At 39.2% G+C, this 6,748-nt stretch overlaps 1 long non-coding RNA gene across 2 annotated transcripts; it reads right to left on the bottom strand.

Annotated features, from left to right (window-relative positions):
- Nucleotides 1-239: 239 nt before the first annotated feature.
- On the bottom strand, nt 240-4,621 carry LOC115627617. Of its 2 annotated transcripts, none has more exons than XR_003995712.1 (4): nt 4,539-4,621; nt 4,261-4,485; nt 3,802-4,206; nt 240-254 (listed from the first exon to the last, which is right to left on the bottom strand). It is a non-coding gene; the product is annotated as an uncharacterized LOC115627617 (long non-coding RNA). The 2 variants fall into 2 exon arrangements; XR_003995713.1 differs by lacking the exon at nt 240-254 and adding an exon at nt 2,938-2,952.
- Nucleotides 4,622-6,748: the final 2,127 nt, after the last annotated feature.

Raw genomic sequence — 6,748 nt, forward strand, 5'->3', positions numbered from 1 at the left:
AATTTAGACCTATTTCCAATTCACCTAAATCGGGTAATTCGCTAGAACTACGCCGGAAATTAAAGAAACGGATTGGCTGCTTTTCACTTGAAGAGTTTGGTTGGGAATAGAGTATTTCTCTGTCTGCTTGTGAAAATAGCCTTTGTCTTCGTTGGGCAACTCTTACTTCACTGCCTTCCTTTAACATTCCCAAATGCTTCTCGGCGTCGGCTTTCTCCTCCACTTAAAGTTCGTGCATGAGGAATAAAGCAGGGCTGTTTGGAAGGTAGTATTAGCCATAGTTTAGAAACAGGTCATGGATCATAAGGGTTGGCTTCAAATAGGCTTTAATAGATTTGTTTTGAGCTACTGGTGCCTAGTTTTGTTAGGCCGTGTATGTCGTCTACGTGTTTCGTATTGGGTGGTTCTGGAGGCCCTACTTCTGACAAAGGGGCCAGAAGTTAAATTATTAACTGAAATGGAAAGCGAGTCCGCAATAATGCTAATCTAATAATTGTCAATATAATATATAGCTTTGTTTAAAATTATCAAAATACAATTTCTATAAATTAAGAGGTTGTGGTGATTTGAAATGTTGCGGTCCTCGTTTGGGGAATCGTTTGTGAAACGCGTGGAATATGAAGCACGGCAAAGCGACCGCCACATTGCGCCATCAAAGTAGTAGGAAAAATCGCGTCAAAGCCCCATTTAAGCGCCCACTGCCAATACTTGAGCCGACAGCATTATGATCGATAGCAGGAATGAGTTGGACGAGGTGCAGCGATCAGAAGGACGTGGTGCGGCGAGGCTTTGTAAGTAGCCGTCACGAATGTATCGATTTACAGCCCAGAAACAACTTGCACAACAAATACAAATAGAACACCAAGAACAGCAGAAATAAGAACCACCATTAGTAGTCAAACTGCAAGCTCAGCAGAAGTGCTTACATTGTAGAAATCTTCAGGAGCCATGCACATAGACATGGACATGGACATGGACATGAATATGCTGTGAAGCTGTTGACAAACGCCTGACGAGGTCGCAGTCGATATCGCCAGTCTACAGTCGGCCAGACAATTAAAAACATTTCATTCACCGCAGGCGATCAACATCCACGGTTTATGCGACACTAGTTTCACAAATTCAAATATTTCAGGATTTCTTCAGCACAGATTCTTAGCTTAACCATTTCAATCTTTAAATGAAATGTAATAAGGGATGTCATAATACACATATCTTCAATCATATCCCTTTGCCTCTGATTTCAGTTTGTGTTTTTGTGGAAGAGCAGATATAACTTTCTTTACAATTGATTGTTAAGTAGCCTATTTTGTAGGATGCGGGCAATAGAAGCCATAGAAGCCACACGAATAAGCTCATGTTTCAGAAATGATGGACAATTTTGTTCTTCTGAATAAACAAATGAAATACTGAAAACAATTGAATTTTGTTCTTTGTTTTGAATCCCTAAACAGAAACCACTATATGGACCACTCTCTATGTCATAGACCCAACCAATTTAAAGTTGCCTTTCGACCACTTCTCCCAAAGATTGTGTGCAAAACCTTAATCAATAATAGTAAATAAATATTCAATTATTATATATTAAATTCTTATAAATGTAAATAATAAAAGAACAGTGGCCATTCAAGGTGGAAATCAGTTGGCTCTTGATGAGCTACTCGTGCATGGTGCGCATAAACATTGCAGAAGAGTCGAAGGTCCCACTGGAGTCTGGTCCCCCAGTATATACATACATACATATGTAGTAGGTTGCATTTATTTTGATTTTCTTGCTGGAATTGGCGGCAAGTGCGCGCCTTGGTGTTGGTCGAGGTTTTTGAACCGTGATTTTTGCATGTGGCCGCGCATGCGACGGCGCAACATGAAAACGTTGCAAGTTGTGTCTACGCATAATTGAAATGCGCTCGCGAAGTTGCAACGTCGCGATGTCTATGATGTTGTTGCGCCGTTTCGGTTTCTGTTTCAGTTGTTGTTGTTGTTGTTGTTTTTTGCTTTTTTTCTGTTATTGTCGGTAGCACAAACAAGCTGGCCGACGGCCCCACATGACGACACCAAAGCGGCACGGATGACACACGTACTAATCTACTCGCATACTTTTCTATGTGAGTATGTCTGCATGTACATACATGTACATACGTGCATGTATGTATGTGTATGTATGTGTATGTGTGTACACATGCACGGGTATGTGGATAAGTGTGCCAATTATGATTAACGAAAGCAGCGCCCACGCGCCCGTCATTAACACGCACTCGGGCAGCCGTGACGTGGGCATACATACATACATACATACATACATACATACATACATACAAGTACATATGTAGCTAAGAAATTGGAAAATGATAATACAGCCACAGTCCAGGGCTAAAGCCGGTGTCGCAGCCGAAGCCAGCCAGTCATCCAGCTTATCAATCAATTATTCAACCCGATGCCCCTTATCAACGGGTATGAATCAGCCCAATGGAATATACAACGAGATACACACACACGTGTGTGTGTGTGTGTGTGTGTGTGGCTATAAGTTAATTCCATGTAGGCGGTGGCAGTTACATGCGTAAACCGATAAAAACAAGCGTGGCATTAATCACCTACCTGCTTGTCTAATTAAAAGGCCGTCGGACTATAAATAAATTGAATTTAAATGTTATGACGACAGCCGACGCTCAGCTGCCGCCGACATCGGTGCCATCGCCGACATCGCCATCACCATCACCATCACCATAACCATTTCAGACTCCGTTTCCACCTCCCTCCAGCCAATCACCATAGTTAGGCCCCTTCCAACATAGTTTTGCATTTGCCGGCGAGAGGCGCGTGCAGGTTGAGCCAATTTCCCAAAAACATAATTAGATTTGATTGGATTTAAGAAGTGCTGCGTCATCGTCGGATCGTCGCGAGGACCGCAGAGACACAGTCATATGTGTCATGACGTCATTAGCTTATGACCTACAAAGAGGAGGCTCCGGCTAATTCCCAAATTTCGCAAAATGTGCTTATGAATGAAACGAAAACAAGGGCAGCAACAACAATAACCACACAAACGTGCTCTGATTCCTACTCACAACAAAGTTGCGTTCAAGAATAACAAGAAATCGAAAAGCCGTGGAAACAAATGTGAGAAACGACCGAACTTTATACACCCTTGCAAACATTGATGTCTTAAGCTCAAGTCAACTGAATTTCGAGAACAGATCTGTGTCCAATGATAAGATAAGCATGTTACCGGTTGTAGACTAATCTAGTTGTAAAGCTTCTATAAAAGTATCTGCTTGTGGCAAACGATATATCATATCTGATTATATACTTAGTAGCTATCACAGCTAGAGCTTTTCTATATTTAGGAACAAATGTGTTCTTTCATGACAACGGGCCGCAGGTCAACACGATCATGTCTCTAAGAACAACTTCCTCAATATCTTCATAAAGAGACACGTTTCACATACAAAGACTTTTTAGAAGCACATCGTTTCCAAGGCTGCTTGCTTTCTGCCTAGTGTCACAGAATTTCTCTCAAAGAGTATAAAATAGTTGATAAGCTGCCGCTTAAGTCGGCTTCGTTTTTTTTTTTTTTCGATCGACGACCACTCGGGCTTGGGCGTTGATCGCTGCGACTCATCATAAAAAAATGTCTGAAGGCAAATTAACGGAAAGGGCGCAAGCGAAGACCCGAGATAATTCCAAAGCGGCCAATTAAAAAGTGAAACGGTTTGGCACCTCGACGTTGCCAAAAAAAAAGAAGAAAAAACCATGCCATGGCATTGGCATTGCTTCATTTTACAAGTATAGTTGGAATACCTGAGCTTTGAACTGCATACTTCTAATTATTCTCCATCGTTCTGGTTCCAAGTGTTTGTGGGTATTGGACTCCTAGTGAAGCCCTAGTCTACTAATTAGGCAGGCAGACAAGCCCAACCCATAAATAGAGCCGAATACTCAAGAGTCGTTAAAGCGTAACAGCGGCATATATTTGTTTGTTGAGACTGGTGGAACTATTTGAAGTTGGCAAGTCTCAAGTAACTTGCTTGGGCGAATATTATTAAAAAAGCAGCTTAGAGCGAAACGCGATCCACGCATCCCCACCACATTGACCTTGAATCAAATTGGAGGGCCGGTACCGTCTGCTAGATGCCTTCATTATGATCACAGCTTATCATATGAAGGTGGACGGAAACACGCATGTACGGCCAAGTCCTAATTTAGCTGCGGATTATTATTATTTCGTATCTTCTGCCAAGAAACTGTGTTGTTACTTACCTCGGCCGTATCTGCATATTTCGTAGTTCGGGACTCTGTTGGGACATATAGCGCGGTTTTCTATCCATACTTGAAACCGTTGCAATCCATAGTCAATGGAGCGCTCATTACATGAGCTTCTTACCTGTGCGTTTAAGTATTACAGCGAACAGTTAATTTTGACTTGACGAGATATTTGATCCTGTGATCCATGTTTGATCCAAACAGCTACTTTAGTACGAAAACCTACAAGGATGAATACTAATTGACATGCTTATGGAAATTTAGCTGCCACTTACTAAAATCATTATTAGATCCAAATTTGTATTTTCTCAAAAATGTTACAAAAATTTTATTTAAATTTTATTCCAATATGTCTGCTCCAGCACAAGGCTGGAAGTAAACTGAAAAATATTTTAGGAATGCTGCTCGAAGTCAAAAGCCAGAACGAGTGAGTTTTAAAAGCCTGCTGAGCTCTCAAAAACAAATTAATACTACTGGAAAACATACTTGTAGTACGCAGATTGTTATTGTATTTCAATTCGGGCATGTATGAGAAATTTGTATAATATTGCTATTATTTACAACACCTTAAATTAAACTTATAGAAAAATACAAATACAGCTTAAACTAGGAGTTTAGTCTAATTTTATTATTTATACTTTATATAAATCTATTGGCAACATCAGCGGGATGTGACCTCTTTAGCCTCCCTCTTACTAATCTTCTTCCGTTTCTTCGCTGTTTCACTTCATTTGTATTTTATTTGTTAACGTTTACAACATCATATTGACATTTAGTTTTAATTTATTAAATAGGAGTTGGATGATTTTGTGAGTTACAATTATTTTCTTAAGCATTTAAAGGAACATTTCAAATGTTTCCGTAAAAGTGATTTCCAAGCCACGAGTGAGGATATTGACTGGAGAACAAGTGCAGTAAGCTATCATAATTTTTGAATCGACTGAATCAAATAGTAAAGCCAATCCATCTTTTTATCAATAATATGACATTGATAACGATTTCATTTTCAAAATAAATGGTGCAGCTCAACCAGTTTTTGTATTAGATTCGTCCTCAAATCCATTATTATTTCTGAATGGTGATTCAGCGTGGCCTTCAAAGTCAAAAAATCCACGCTTCAGTGTTTTGCATAATTTACAAAAGTTGTGCTTACAAATTTCCGTGGATGTGTCTACATTTTATTTGACATAATCCGAATATTTTTAAAACTGAGCTTTTCAAAAATTTGCCTTCAATTATGTACAAAATTTAATTGGAGACTATGTCCACTGAAACGCATGGCCAGAAATAGTACACAATATTGGATTACATTAATGACCGAACCTTAGACAAGACGGTTTTTCAAATATTAATTGGAATAGTTATTTTAAAATTGTATTTTCGGACGGGTTGAAGCAATTAGTTACACAATCCAGTTTCAAAAAGGGGAGCATATTATAAAAAATCACCATATTATAAAAAATATCCCCAATTTGGATCACATATTACTCGACCCACATGGGTCATTGAATCCGAACTCTGTTGGCCTAAGAAATGGCAAATGCAACAAGCAATTCCCAAAAGATTTCAATAATGTAACACCGCCGGTTGTAAATGGGTATTCACTTTACTGAAATCTTGACAGTGGCTTTAGAGCTGATGTCAAAGGAACGTCTCTCGATAATCGTTCCTAAATTATCCAATTCAATTGCATAGACGGCGGCATTGCAAACCCTTTCGTCTTTCCGTCTGTCCTTTCGCCAGCCCTGCCAGAATCTAACCCAATCCCCGTTCCCTCGCTTTAAGTGGATGTCCATGACTTCTTATTCTTGGAATTTACTTTTGTTGTAATTAAAAATGCCAATGCTCGCTTTTATGTTGAGTTACGAAAATATATTATTTTTGAAACTGTTTGTGCTTCCACACAACTGCAAACGGCCCATTGCGTTTGGTCTGACATTTGTAATGTCCAGAAGAAGGTGTTATGCACCGTGTTTGGAAATATGTATGTAATTACATACTACAAGTATATGTGAATAAAGGATCAGAATGACGAGACTATTTTTGTTTTTTGAGAGATACAACGACCTAATTTGTTTGTTTATTACAACATTTTCTCTAGTCTTGTTTATGCCAAATTGGACTACTGTATGGATAGAAAATAAACAAATGTGAAAATGTTATAAATGTATTCTTATCCCCACTTATAGGATTAGTACATTTGCAAAGGGGTATGAAAGGTTCGGCGCACTGCTATTTCGTGAGCGCCTATTCATAGTGCCGTAAAATACTGACAAATCGTTATAAAAATATGACGGATTAAAATTTCCAATTTGGCGCCATAGAACTGGAATTGAATTGTTTGTATAGTGGAATTTACCCATTTTAGGTACTACTACTACAAGTATGTTACCAAAAGCTGTCCCCAACTCGTCTCTATCTTCGATCGCAACACACGGCACGCTTATCAGCTCGCAATTTCACCATTTGCCGCAAAAAACATAAA

Source organism: Scaptodrosophila lebanonensis, unplaced genomic scaffold (genome assembly GCF_003285725.1).
Source record: "Scaptodrosophila lebanonensis strain 11010-0011.00,11010-0021.00 unplaced genomic scaffold, SlebRS2 tig00000096-arrow-pilon, whole genome shotgun sequence".
Lineage (NCBI taxonomy): Eukaryota > Metazoa > Arthropoda > Insecta > Diptera > Drosophilidae > Scaptodrosophila > Scaptodrosophila lebanonensis.